Genomic DNA, 13,347 nt, shown 5'->3' with positions numbered 1-13,347 from the left:
AGATGTACGTACGTATGCGTATGCAAATAAATAAATAAATAAATAAATAAAATAAATATATATATATATATATATATATATATATAATATGTATATATAAATATATAATATATAAAATATGTATATAGTATATGCATGTATACAACAGAAATATATTTCTAACTCACATCAGGATCGAACCCAAGACTTTCAATTGAAAGACAAGACCGCTGCCAACCAAGCCATGAAAGAAGTTTGAACATAAGTGCCACTGCGCGTTGATTACTTACATGTATGTGCGTATGTATGTTTAAAAAATCACAGTAGATGCACGTGACTTCATTAAATAAGCGAATACCACAGGAAAATGATAGAAATCCAAGCGCTTTCCTCTTTACTAAGACTTCGTTCCTAGACGATGTCTTAGTAAAGTCGAAAGCGCTTGAATTTCTGCCTATCATTTTCCTGTGGTATTCGCTTATGTATGCATGTATGTATGTATAAACACAGAAGAGGCAGGATCAAAATCAAAATTGACAGGGAGTGGAGAAAAGTCACTGCGATCATTTTTACAGGTTTATTGGGCCCCAAATAAGTTTGTCAAAATCGTCCCAGTGTATGTATGGATGACTTGTAAAAATGTTGTTACAACAGAAATCCATCTGATAAAAGGAGCCCATAAAAACGCCAAAACATAGAAAGGAAGTACTATATTTCAGAGACTGCTGTCTCCCTCTTCAGGTAGATGAATGAGAAAAGATACAGAAAAGGCGGTATTTATACCAAGAGATCCATTCACAGTTAAGCCAATCGAGGTCACTCCCACTGATAAATTCTTCTTTAATCCTCTTAAGGTGCGTCTACACGGTCGAACAACGTCCGACAGACCAACATTGTTACCAATTAACAATTGTCTGCCGGTCTTTGCCTTGTGAGTAGCGTAAAAACACTGGTATACAACCTCATCTGGTACCACTGTTTGTTGCCAGATATACTTCCATAGTTTCAACGCTTATGAGGTCCTCCTGCTTCGCCTATGACATGGTAACAATGCTTGTCCGTCGGACACTGTTCGACCGTGTGGACGCCCCTTTAGGCGTTGGTTGCATGCCGGCCCGTGAAGCTTCTTCGCCGAAAGCAAACTTGAAACAATGTCAACCTTTGTAAACGAAACTGAATATGAAATTCAGGCCAAAGGCCAAGCGCAGGGACCTTACGAGGTCATTCAGCGTTGAAAGGGAAACTGAAAGTAAAAAGATCTGACAGGTGTAACAGGAGGAAAAACCTCAATGCAGTTGCATTATGGAACGATTGTTAGAGAGGGTGGAAGGTCAGATGGAAGTAAGACGGAGGTAAAGTAAAAGGAATGAAAGAGGATACAACTATACGGGCTGAAGGGACGCTGCAAAGAAGCTTGAGTAATGCATACAGTGCACTGGGTGAGGTGCACTGGCGGTGCTACTCCCCTTTACAAAGGTCTACATTTGTTAATTCAAACAGATCTTGTAGCAAATACATTTCATTAACTTTCACCCTTCTCTCGACGACCAAAGCTTCAATTCCGCTTTAGAATAGAACAGAATGAACAGAATAGAACAGAATCTAGAATAGTGAGGCCGCTCTGGAGATCTAGATCAGTCGTCTCCTCTAGCCATTTCAACTTTCTCCAAGGTGAGGTTACGTCGTTTCTGAAGAACCTCCTTCATTCTCATAAGTCTCACCAAGCTCTTCTTCGCTTTCATTAAACTGAAAATATCATCAAGGCCAAAACCCAAGTGCTGGGACCTACGAGGTCACTCGGCGCTGAAACGGAAATTGGCAGTGAAAAAGGTCTGAAAGGCGTAACAGGGGGAGAACCTCAAAGCAGTTGCACTATGAAACAACTGTTAGGAGAGGCTGGGGAGTAAGATGGAAGAAAGGGAATATGGACGGAGATACAGTGAAAGGAATGAAAGGGGTTGCAGCTAGGGGCCTTAGGAAGGGACGCTGCAATGAACCTCAAGTAACGCCTACAGTGTAACCCCCTCCCCTACGGGATGCTGCTCTGAGAAGTAAAAGTCCTTTCATTCCCAAACACCCATTCACAATATTTTGACCTATGAAAGGTGTCAAATTGAAAGATGTCAAAAAAAAAAAAAAAAAACTCGCAGTCGCATTATGAAATCATTGTTAGGAGAGGGTTAAGGAGAGCAAGATGGAAGAAAGAGAATATGAAAGGAGACAGTAAAAAGAATGGAAGTGGTTGCCGATAGGGGCCGAAGGGACGCTGCCAAAAACCTTGAGTAATGCCTCTACAGTACACCACGTGAGGTCCACTGACGGCACTAACCCCGGCCCCTACAGGGTTAAAGGTAGAAACATTCCTGATATTTAATCACCAAACGCAAGGTCCTCAGAAGGCACGATGCCAATTGCTGTACATCTCATAATTATGGAAATATACAGAGGCCTCTAAAAGCGGTTTGCTTGTTATAGATCATGGCACCCTACCTGTGCCTTCTTCGTTATTTCAAGCGTTCACCAGGGATTTTCCCTTGTTCAGTCATTTTCCTTTCATCTCTACAGCTTCCCTTTCGTTCAGGTATGTTATTATTCTTCTCCACTGGCTACATAAACCTTACATGTAAATTCCAGACATGAAAAAAAAAATCAAATAAATCAAAATGTTCAACTCCCCGTTGTGCCCAACAATCGTACACCTGGAGAGAGAGAGAGAGACGAGAGAGAAAGAGAGCGAGAGAGAGAGAGAGAGAGAGAGAGAAGAGGAGAGAGAGAGAGAGAGAGTTTTTCCACCAACAATAATTAACACTTTCTTGAACCTCCTTTACCAAATATAGAGAGAGAGAGAGAGAGAGTTATCCACAACAATAATTACACTTCTGAACCTTCTTACAAAAGAGAGAGAGAGAGAGAGAGGAGAGAGAAAAGAGAGAGAGGTTATCACCCAATAATTACAACTTCTGAACCTTCTTAACAAAAGAGAGATAGAGAGAGAGTTACACACATGAGAGAGAGAGAGAGATTATCCACAGCAATAATTACTTCTGAACCTTCTTACTAAAGATTCGCAACTCCACCACCCGCCACTCCCCCCCCCCCCAAAAAAAAAAAAAGCAGTTTCAACCTGATCATTACTAGAAAATGGCTGCCGATGAAGCAAGAAAAAAATTCATGGAGGGAAAAAATACACCGGACTACTTTTACAAAATGGCTGCCGAACGAGAAAAAACTGGAAAAAGAAAAAGAAAAACTCCATTCACAAAGAGGGCACATACACACAAGCACACCGGCCCAATCCTACCCCAGGTTTTTTTTTTTTTTTTTTGAGCGTAAAAATCCTTCGCTTGCAAGAACCCGAACTATCAATTGAGTCAGCAGAGCAAGCAATAAAAAAAAAACCGCTTTCTAGACTGCATATACATCCACAACATACACACAGACGCAACCTCCTACACACACCGACCCCCTAAAAAAAATTAAGTGGATGCAAAAAAAAAAAAAAAAACTTGCTTGACTGCTCTACAACTATTCGTTGCAATACGTTTCAAGTTGACGCCAAGGAAGCGTTTTATAGTGAGGAGAAGGAAGAGGGGCGGTCGAACAACCCGCCCCCCTTCAACCCCCTTTCAAAAACTAAAAATAAAAACAAACAGGAATTTCCCTTACTCCAAATATTACATAACAGCACAAATCTTTTCTGCACAGTTGAATGAGACGGGAAATCAAAGGCCTAACCGACCACGAGGCCTGAAGGAGAGAGAGAGAGAGAGAGAGAGAGAGAAGAGAGAGAGAGAGAGAGAGAGAGAGGAAACCCACCTGTAGGTGATAATGATATTCACTCTCTAAGACGTATAATCCTTGCTATGGTTTAATCTCATCTAGCAAATTCTAATGTGATATGATCACTGTCCCGTTTTTCGCGAGATCTCAGATATTTATGCAAATCTCGGTTCGATCAGTCCCATCAATGCTTTGAGGGGTAACACAAAAATAAATAAATAAATAAATAAATAAATAAATAAAGCGTGATCCGACCTCCAGCTTCCTAGGGGCGCGTGCTTAAAATCTACAGTCAAATACAACGTTGTTGCACAAAAATAAAATTGAAATAAATACACTATATTTTATTAGAAGTCATTTTGCTGTACTACTTAACCAGCACATTATTTATTTGTGATATTTTCATTCTATTAAAGATACTAGCCTAAAATTCCCGTATTTCAATTCAACGCGAAAAACACCCTTTCCAGACCTTCTTTAGGCTTTCTTAACCCCCAAACCACAGCTTGAAAAGGACAGTTTCCAAGCTTTTGAGAAGGTGAGTGAACCAAAGCTTGAAAGAACAGTTTCCAAGCTTTTGAGAAGGTGAGCGAACCAAAACTTGAAAGAAGAGTTTCCAAGCTTTTGCGAAGGTGAGCGAACCACAGCTTGAAAAGAAGTTTCCAGGCTTTTGAGCAGGTGAGCGAACCAAAGCTTTTAAAGGACAGTTTCCAAGCTTTTGAGAAGGTGAGCAAACCAAAGCTTTTACAGGACAGTTTCCAAGCTTTTGAGAAGGTGAGCGAACCAAAGCTTTTACAGGACAGTTTCCAAGCTTTTGAGAAAGTGAGCAAACCACAGCTTGAAAAGAAGTTTCCAAGCTTTTGAGGTGAGCGAACCACAGCTTGAAAAGAAGTTTCCAAGCTTTTGTGAAGGTGAGAGAACCAAAGCTTTTAAAGGACAGTTTCCAAGCTTTTGAGAAGGTGAGCGAACCAAAGCTTTTAAAGGACAGTTTCCAAGCTTATATGAAAGTGAGCGAACCAAAGCTTAAATTTAATGGACAGTTTCCAAGCTTTTGTGAAGGTGAGCGAACCAAAGCTTGAAAGGACAGTTTCCAATATCTCTCTCCTTTTAATAGATTACATAGCCCCAGATGTGTAAATTTATTGGCTAACAGATTATTAAGACATTCTCTCTCTCTCTCTCTCTCTCTCTCTCTCTCTCTCTCTCTCTCTCTCTCTCTCATTTTTATACTATACATAAACCTATTACTAAGACATCGGTCTCTCTCTATATCTCTCCTCGGATGGATTAACAAGTCTTTAAGACACCCTAATCCTTGTAACTCCTTGTAACACTCTCTCTCTCTCTCTTTGATGGAGCGGCCATAGGAAGAATGCGCCGCCCTTGCGGAAGGGGGAAAAAACCCGCTAACCTTCCTCGTGGGAAGAAAATGGTGGCTGTGGTGGCAAGCAGAGTTCGTGTTACGGTCTAAAAAAAAAAAATTGAAAAAAAAAAAAAAATTTCAAATTTTCCTTAACTTCACCTGCGCCTAGATCTTCATTCATACAGTGCACACACCCACGATATATATAATGCGTATACATATATGCACACACATACTGCACATATATATATATATATATATATATATATATATATATACTATATATATATTTATATATTTGTATGTATAAATACACACATGTAAGTATGTATGTATGTATTATATATATATATATATATATATATATATATATATATATATATATATATATATGTGTGTGTGTGTGTGTGTGTGTGTGTGTGTGTGTGTGTGTGTTTTAAGTTGAGTTGAATATAGAAATTAGGCCAAAGGCCAAGCACTGGGACCTATGAGGTCACTCAGCGCTGAAGTGGAAACTGACAGTAAAAGGTTTGAAAGGTGTAACAGCAGGAAAACCTCAAACCAGTTGCACTATGATTCAAGTGTTAGGAGAGGGTGGAAAGTAAGATGGAAGAAAGAGCATATGAAAGGAGGTACAGTAAAAGGAATAAAAGTGGTTGCAGCTAGGGGCCGAAGGCATGCTGCAAAGAACCTTAAGTAATGCATACGGTGCAGCGCACGAGGTCTACCGATGTGTGCGCGTTTGATTTCAACCACGAAGGGGTAAAAAAAATATAAACAATCGGTAAACATTACTAGGATTATAACTATAGCTCCTCGTATTATAAAAATAACATAATAAAAAAAATGTATCATAAAATAATGCAAAACTGAAAAGTGAGCTGACGAACACCGTTTCACCCCTTATGTGAAATTCACCGAATAAATGAAAGAAATAAAACAGCAGCAAAGATGTGAATATTGAAAATACGAGAACTGTTTCTCCCCTTCCAAAAACAACAGAAGAAATCAATATGACAAACGAATGAAACCGTCGGCAAAGAATGTGACGAAATGAAAAGGCAAAAGACACCGTCTACTACGTACAAGGAAATGAAAACACGACGAAGAGATTCGGAATTCCTACAAAACTCCTGCAGAGGGTAGGATCAAAATGTACCGTATCCAATATACCCAAAAAATTTGCTATCGTTTATATAATAAAATAGTATCTAATTATAAAAAAATAGTATCACATACGTACGAAGCAGTGAAGCGAGAAACTAGAAGAAAAGGTTAAAAATACGTCCAAAATACCTATTTGGAATAATTTATATGATAAAATAGTATCTAATTATAAAAAAGTTATCAAATAAGTACGAAGCAGTGAAGCAAGCAACTGGAATAAAAGGTTAAAATTACGACCAAGATACATATTTGGAATAATTATATAATAAAATAATATCTAATTATAAAAAAGCAGTATCAAATACCTACGAAGCAGTGAAGCAGTGGAGCAAGAAACTGGGATAAAAGGTTCTACAAAAGAAGTAATGAAAGTAGATAAAAAAAAAAAAAAAAATAAATGTTCCCAGAATATCAACAGGGAATCGAATGACAAAAACTGATACCCTACGGATCTGAAACCTAATGCAGGTATGTATGTATACACCTACTCCCCGCCTCCAGCAAGCGACAAACACAACCGCTGATAAAAGGGACCTACAAGTAACCTTTCACAAACAAGTCAAATATGCGCCTAAGTTTCTTCGGGGGCAATTGAGTTTTCTGTCCGGTAGCGGCATCAGCAGCGGCCCATGAAACTCAGCCACGGGTGGCCTATGTTGTTGGTATCTATACCGAACCCAATAGTACGATTATGGTTAACTTTAAACTTAAATGAAATAAAAATACTGAGGTGAGGTGGATGATCAACAGACCAATTTGCAGCCACAGCCGCGGCCCATGAAACTCAGCCACTGTCCGGTGGTGGCCTATATTGTTGGTATCTATAGCGATGCCAAAAGTACGTTTAGGGCTAAATTTAACCTTAAAAGGAAAAAAACTACTGAGGCCAGAAGGCTGCAATTTGGTACGTTTGATGACTAGAGGGTGGATGATCAACATAGCAATTTGCAGCCCTCTAGCCTCAGCAGTTTTTAAGATCTGAGGGCGGACGGACAGACAATGCAGGCACATTGACCAGCCCATCGGATACATCCCTCAGTCCCCGAGAGGCAAGAGAATTGATTAATAAAGGGGGAAAACTTTATATAGATCTTGCCATCTCCCTCCCTAGACCCCCTTACCCCCAAACCTAAATGACTAAGTGATTTAACCTCCAGCTTACTCGGGGGCACGTGTTAAAATCTACGGTCAAACACAGCCTTGTTTCACCAACGGAAATTAAAATAAATACGCTGTATTGTACAACAAAAATTAGTTCTGTACTGTTTAACAAGAACATTATTTATTTTCTACATTTTCATTCCAATATATAAATCATAAATACCATATCCTAAAATGCGTGTATCAACTCAACGCATTACACCTGTCTCAAACCTTTGTAGGCTTTTCCATAGGGCTTTCCTATCCTAGACCCTACCAAGAACAACAATAACAACTACAACAACAAATAATTGGTAGGCTTGCTCCCCGAGTAAACGATAAAAGGGAATAAATCAACATCAACAAATTAATTCTGAAAATGAATGGTAACTGAGAGAGTGAAGGCAGCAGAGTTGCTGCGATGCGGTGGTGATGTAAGGCTGATCACCAGACACCTCACAATGACAGACAGAGAAGAAGTTAAATAAATAAAAAATACAACTGAAACAAAAAAAATACAGTGGAATCGAGTCCCTCCAGACAGCCAAGGCCACAAAATCAGTAACGCAGACGAAAGAACAATTCAGAGAAATCCAGAATCAAGGAACAAAATCAGACAGAAGGATTGGTAAAAAAAATAATAAATAAAATAAATAAATAAATAAAAATAAAATTGCAAAAACAAACAAACAGAATGAAACAAAAGCGTGGCACTCAAAACAGCAGAAAACAGCAGCAGCAGCAGCAGCTTGCGTAGTCAGCTTCAACGGCACAAAACCAGCTGATGAAAAAAAAAAAAAAAAAACCAGAGGCAGGCACCCACCCTTCTCGACCCACTAGGTCACTGCTGACGTCACCACTAGTCATACGGGTTTCTTGACCAATGCAGAGAGGCACCAGCAGCCAGCCGCTACCCATTGACGAGAGAAATAGATCTATTACAAAATTGCTCCGAAGTTCTGATAGCTTTATCATCAAGACCACCGAAAACAGACCTCTCTTTCTGTGGTCTCGTTACAATGCTGTGTGAGAAACGGCCCATGAAGCTTTCAGCCACGGCCAGGTAGTGAGCCTGTCCTACTTATAAAGTTACCAAAGGCACGATCATGATTAACTTTAACCTTAAAACCCAAAAATTCTGAGGGTAGAGGGCTGCAATTTGGTAATTTTGTTGATTGGGGAGTGGATGATCAACGTACCAATTTGCAGCCAGCTAGCCTCGGTAGTTTTTAAGATTTGAGGGCGGACGGACAGTTTTCTTTTACAGAAAACAATAGACGGTAGGTAGAAGAAAACTTTCCTCACACACGCACTATCTATCCCCGTCTGAGACCCCTTCCAGTCGATCGCTGCGATTGGTCAGAGGGGAAAGCATTTCGACCAATCAAACGAGTCGCCTGGGAGTCCGCATCCACGCGTAAAAAACACTCGCTCAGCTTCTGATCTATAATTATGAATCTCTGCGGCACTATTGGCCGAAGCCTTGGTCGTTCCGCCCAATAGGAAATCGCTAACGCCCCTGTCGCCGTACCATGAGTATCAAGGTTTCTTACGCAAAATAAAGACAAAATAAAATAAAATAAATAAAAAATGCTAAAGAGCATTCTTTCTTATCGCAAACACCTGTTCATATGTCAAGCTGATAACACGCTACGAATGATGAAGAACAAAAACGGATTCTGTTTTATTTATATATATATATATATATATATATATATATATATATATATATATATATATATATATATATATATATATATATATATATATTTATTACACACACACACACACACACACATATATATATATATATAATATATATATATATATATATATATATATATATATATATATATATAATATATATATATATATATATACATATACATACATACACGGAAAACAAATATCTGTACCGTAGCTATCAAATATCATAACAAACTTTAAGCAAGGCATTAATACTGCTAACACTCTCTCCATATCATAACTATTTCCTTCATTCAAAGCAGTGCTTGCAATAATAGTATATAGTGGAGGGCAGTTACCTAGTCCATTCACTGAATCTTAACGAAACTGCCAACTCGACATGAACTTCAACGATATATTTCATAAAATTCCGACGCCATCATAACAGAAATTTATGAAAAAAAAGACACCTTCAGTGAATAAAACTATAACGCTCACATACTTCCCCTTCTAACACAGCAAGTCACAAGGCCGAATACCAGTAAATCCTATGAAAACTAAGCTAAAAATAAATTCATGAAACTCGATACGAAACGAAGACCCGACGTCCCATTCCGTGACTCCTTGGCATGCACAGATAAGCTGATCGTGACACCCCGCCGATGACGCTCAGGAACGGAATAGAGTACAGAATTTTACCCTACGAGGTCATTCGGCGCTGAAAGGGAAATTGGGGCGTAGAAAGGTCTGAAAAGCGTAACAGAAGGAAAACCTCCCAGTCGTACTAGGAAACAGTTAATTGATTGATTGACTGATTTATAGGTTTTAGGCATAATGCCAAGCACTGGGGCAGCTAAGGCCATTCAGCGCTGAAACGGACATAGATAAGTGGAAAGGTCGAAAGGTGTAACAGGAGGAAAACTTCAAAGCAGTTGCATTTTGAATCCATTGTTATAGAGGGTGGAAAGTAAGATGGAAGAAAGATAATAAGAAAGGAAGTACAGTAAAAGTAACGTAGGTAGTTGCAGCTAGGGGCCGAAGGGATGCTACAAAGAACTCTAATGCCTACAGTGCACAGCATATGGTGCACTGACGGCACTAAACCCTTACGGGGTAGGAAACAGTTGTTAGGAGAGGATAAAAAGTAAGCTGGAAAAAAGAATATGAACAGAGGTACCGTAAAAGGAAAGAAAGGGGTTGCAGCTACACCGAAAGCAGGCTGCGAAGAACCTTCAGTAACGCCTACAGTACACAGCATGAGGAACACTGATGGCGCTACCTCGCTACGGGTGTGATGATGGAGTAAATACCACGCTACAAAAGGCTTCCCATCTTACTACTCCCAGAATCGTCGAAATCGGATATTTTTGGAGCGGAGCTTGCCAATGAAACAGGCGGATAATAGGACAGCCACAGTTCAAGGTAGACATGAATACTTCATACATCACACTTTGCGCAGACAGACGCAAACTAAGATTTAATCCTCGTTTCAGAGTTGGGTTAGCTCGTTTGCTTGTTTGTATGGTGTTTTGACATTGCGTGGAACCAGCGGTTATTCAGCAACGGGACCAACGGCTTGACGTGACTTCTGAACCACGTCGAGAGTGAACTTCTATCACCAGAAGTACACATCTCTGACGCCTCAACGGAATGCCCGAGAATCGAACTCGCGGCCACCGAGGTGGCAGGTCAAGACCATACCGATCACGCCACTGAGGTGCTCAGTACTGGCTTAGCGCCAGACTGCTACCTAAATGAACCATGTTCGAATCCTGCTGAGGACGGACAATTTCTGCTTAAAAAAATTCCAAAAATTCGAATTCCAAGGTTTTTAGTGGAAACGTAACCAAAAAATATTAAGGAACCGAGACTTAATTCTACGCGAGTTGATGTTAAATTTCCATGTACCTTAAAACCTTGTAAAACCATACGTTTTCAGAGTATGATTCACCGATAACTTCACACTAGGCAACATTAGCATGATATCCTGATTTACATGGCTGGCAATACAAGATCTTTCAAGATGGCGATACAAGATCTTTCAATATACAAGATCTTTCAATATGGCAATACAAGATCTTTCAATATACAAGATCTTTCAATATGGCAATACAAGATCTTTCAAGATGGCGATACAAGATCTTTCAATATACAAGATCTTTCAATATACAAGATCTTTCAAGATGGCAATACAAGATCTTTCAATATGGCAATACAAGATCTTTCAAGATGGCGATACAAGATCTTTCAATATGGCAATACAAGATCTTTCAAGATGGCGATACAAGATCTTTCAATATGGCAATACAAGATCTTTCAAGATGGCGATACAAGATCTTTCAATATGGCAATACAAGATCTTTCAAGATGGCGATACAAGATCTTTCAATATACAAGATCTTTCAATATACAAAATCTTTTGCTTAAGTCCACTTAAGTCATATTTGTTGTCAATATAACTTAGTATACATAGTTTAATACATCCTTTAGGTATGAATAGCTAGGAATAGATTATATAAGAAGATCAAAAGCACTTATAGTTTTATATAGTTATTCGTCTACAAAATGTACCCATGTATACACTGAAACATTAAAATATACATCAATAACCATAGGTCAACTCCCATACTCCCGAGCATGTGGCTCTCACACCCCCAAGGGGTATGGATACCCAACCGTTTTCAGAACCCCTGATTTAGAGAATACCGAAAAGTAAGGTCTTCAATGAATACCGATTAAGAATGAAATCTCTCAAAACGGACAAAGTGTGAAAGTAACTTCGCGCCCAAGGTCCATTACCTTCAGCGGATGTTGCTGGCCCACCGATCTCTCTCTCTCTCTCTCTCTCTCTCTCTCTCTCTCTCTCTCTTACCTAAGCTAAAAGCCCACAGTTTCGATTCCTGGGCGGGGCAGAAGCACTCATCCAATACAGTTCCTTCTGGTACTAAGATATTCCCAAAGTATATAATATATATATATATATATATATATATATATATATATATATAGATATATATATATATAATATATATATATATATATATATATAGGAGAGAGAGGAGAGAGATAGAGAAGAGAGAGAGAGAGAGAGAGGAGAGAGAGAGAGACGAGACAGAGAGAGAGAGAGAGAGAGGAGAGAGAGAGACTGAAACACTCTACGGACTTTACTCACTAGAATTCAAGAAACAGTCAACCTGATGGATATACGAACATTCATTTTGCAAAAAAAATAAATAAATAAATAAATAAATAAAAAAGAGAAGAAATAACAAATGGCTGGTGAAATTCCTCGTTCCTGATTCCTAAAGAGCAGATGTTAGTAAAATGGACAGCCGTGATAGTAATAACAATAATAATAATAACGTACGTAATTCCACCCCTTAAGGTCGATCTTGCTAATAAGTTCTTCTATTTTATTGCAGTAATTTCTTACGATATGCATACGCGGGTAAATAACAATGACAATAATCATCATATTTGTTTCTATCTATATGCACCGATCAGTACAGTATTACGTTCCACAAATAAGAATAATAGTACTTATTTTTAAATTATTCCACAAGTACTTTTATTAATGATCGCACCAAAGACTAATTAAAGACGTGTTTTCCATTTCAAATAGTTTTATGGCAATTATTATTACTATTATTATTATTATTGTTATTATTATTATTATTATTAGTATCATTATTATTATTATTATTATTATATAAATAATAATAATAATGAAAAGCTCCCATATACATTATATGAAAATTCCCCATATATAATTAAGTAATATCAATGATAACAAAAACTCGAATTATTGACATATTTTGTAGGCTCTACAGCTTGATTCATACTCATTTCTCCTCGTTTTTGTTAATATTACTAACATTAGATGTGAGTTCCTTTTCAAATTGTTTTACGGCAATTATTAATATTATTATATAATAAATAATAATAATGAGAAACTCCCACAAATAAAATACGGTAATATCAATGGCAACAAAAACTGGAATTAATGATATAATTTCTAAGATCTACAACTTGATTTATACTTATTTCTCCTCTTTTATTTTTATTATTATTATTATTAGTATTATTATTAATTATTATTATTATTATTATTATTATTATTATTTTTATCTAAAATCTGGCATAACTCAATTCTGTGGCAGGCTTGCGAGGCAATACGATTGATACTGTGCACAAATTCACACAGTGTGTGGGTGGGGGAGGTTGTACAGGCA

Source organism: Macrobrachium nipponense, chromosome 43, assembly GCF_015104395.2.
Source record: "Macrobrachium nipponense isolate FS-2020 chromosome 43, ASM1510439v2, whole genome shotgun sequence".
Classification (NCBI taxonomy): Eukaryota; Metazoa; Arthropoda; class Malacostraca; order Decapoda; family Palaemonidae; genus Macrobrachium; species Macrobrachium nipponense.
The sequence above is the reverse complement of the archived record's forward strand: the minus strand, read 5'-3'. Positions refer to the sequence as shown.